The sequence below is a fragment of the Penaeus japonicus genome, unplaced genomic scaffold (assembly GCF_977035675.1).
Source record: "Penaeus japonicus unplaced genomic scaffold, GWHDUDI00000001_assembly GWHDUDI00000027, whole genome shotgun sequence".
Lineage (NCBI taxonomy): Eukaryota > Metazoa > Arthropoda > Malacostraca > Decapoda > Penaeidae > Penaeus > Penaeus japonicus.
The window spans coordinates 1,128,817-1,131,316 of record NW_028234429.1 but is presented as its reverse complement, the minus strand read 5'-3'; positions in this window follow the sequence as shown (position 1 = coordinate 1,131,316).

Sequence of the window (2,500 nt, the reverse complement as noted above, 5' to 3'; positions counted from 1 at the left end):
TCTATGTATTATATATATATATATATATATATATATATATATATATATATATATATATATATATATATACATATACATACATAAATATGTATATATATATATATATATAATATATAATATATATATATACATATATACATACATATATATATATATATATATATATATATATATATATATATATATATATATGTATTCATATATGTATATATACATATAAATATATACATAAGCACTAAAAAGGCGCGAAATTCCTAGCCAATGAATGGATCGATAATAAAACTTTCCTTAGTTAAAGCTAACATGCCTAAAGATGAATAATTGATTTATAGTGTACTTCCATTCGAGTTTTTGAAAGTACACATCAACGATGATTTATATGTATCCGTTGTGATAGTATTCTGCAACAGCAAAATATAGATACATCCGCGCACTCGGAAAGAGTTAACTGGTTAGTCATTCCCCAACCCCCTCATTCATATGTATAAAAGAGGATAAAAAAAAAACATTTTTAAACAAACCAATTTATACGAATATGTACACGCACGTTACCAGATGCGGACACACATGCAAAACCATGCATACAGACAAACGATCTTTCCCATTGCAGAAAAAAAAAATAATAAATAACACGGCGCTGCCTAGTCACACGAAGATCAGGAGCGCCATTCTCTATCGCTGCTCTGAATAAGCCAAAGCATTCACCGGGAATCAAGTCATTATGGATGTGGTAAAGCTCTTTCGTCTTGTGTCGTATAACCAGGCGAGTGAGCAATGATTTCCAGGCGGTTGCCATAACCCTCTCTCTCTGCTGCCTCCTCGCTTGCCCTTCTCCTCCTGCCTTTGTTCTTCCTACTCCTGCTTCTTCTACTTTTCCTTCCCCTTTTTTTTCTCTCCTTCCTCATCTCCTCTTTCATTCTACCTTCCTCCCACTGTTATCGTCCTATCCTTCTCCTAATCCTTCTCACTTGCCCTTCTCCTCCTGCCTTTGTTCTTCCTACTCCTGCTTCTTCTACTTTTCCTTTCTTTTTTTTTCTCTCCTTCCTCTTATCCTCTTTCATTCTACCCTCATCCTGTTATCGTCCTATCCTTCTCCTAATCCTTCTCACTTGCCCTTCTCCTCCTGCCTTTGTTCTTCCTACTCCTGCTTCTTCTACTTTTCCTTCCCCTTTTTTTTCTCTCCTTCCTTATATCCTCTTTCATTCTACCTTCATCCTGTTATCGTCCTATCCTTCTCCTAATCCTCTTTTCTCTTAGACCCACTATTCCTCCTATCTCCATCCTCCCGTTCCTACATCTCCTTCTCTCGCTCTCCTTCCTTTATCATTTTCTCTTCCCCTCCCCATTTCCCCCCACCCCCCTTCTTTTTCCCTCCTCCCCCAATTCCCTCGTTTTTTCCCCCTCATCCTTTCTTCTCAATTCCCTACGCCTCTCTTCTCTCCCCCTCCTCCTTTCTTCTCAATTCCCTACGCCTCTCTTCTCTCCCCCTCCTCCAGTTCCCTACTCCTCTCTTCTCTCCCCCTCCTCCTTTCTTCTCAATTCCCTACGCCTCTCTTCTCTCCCCCTCCTCCCTTCTTCTCAATTCCCTACGCCTCTCTTCTCTCCCCTTCCTTCTTTCTTCTCAATTCCCTACGCCTCTCTTCTCTCCCCCTCCTCCCTTCTTCTCAATTCCCTACGCCTCTCTTCTCTCCCCCTCCTCCTTTCTTCTCAATTCCCTACGCCTCTCTTCTCTCCCCCTCCTCCCTTCTTCTCAATTCCCTACGCCTCTCTTCTCTCCCCTTCCTTCTTTCTTCTCAATTCCCTACGCCTCTCTTCTCTCCCCCTCCTCCCTTCTTCTCAATTCCCTACGCCTCTCTTCTCTCCCCCTCCTCCTTTCTTCTCAATTCCCTACGCCTCTCTTCTCTCCCCCTCCTCCAGTTCCCTACTCCTCTCTTCTCTCCCCCTCCTCCAGTTCCCTACTCCTCTCTTCTCTCCCCCTCCTCCAGTTCCCTACTCCTCTCTTCTCTCCCCCTCCTCCTTTCTTCTCAATTCCCTACGCCTCTCTTCTCTCTCCCCCCACCCCCCACCCCATCCCCGCAGGCTTTGAATATTCGACACAAGCCTGGCGAGGAAACCACATTACTCGCACTGTATTACCTCGGACATATCACACACCTTATATATTCTCTTTACCGAACAAGTGCTTTGTGTCCGTCACTACTGACTTCCTTGCAAGCTTTGCATTGTGCAGACTCAATTTGCTTACGGTAAATGTGTAAACAGAGAGAGAGACAGGGTGTGTAAATTGGAACAGCATGTCATTTTCGTGTATTCTTTATAGGAGGCATATGGACATTTCAATTGTAACTGTCAGTCTAAACTATTTCTGTGTCGCCATTAGTTTGGTAAGTGTTATTATCATATTATCTTCATAAACATTTCCATTATCATTGATATCCGTAACATGCCCATCAATGTCATCATTTCGACAATTATTTTTGAATTATAAAAATTAATATCA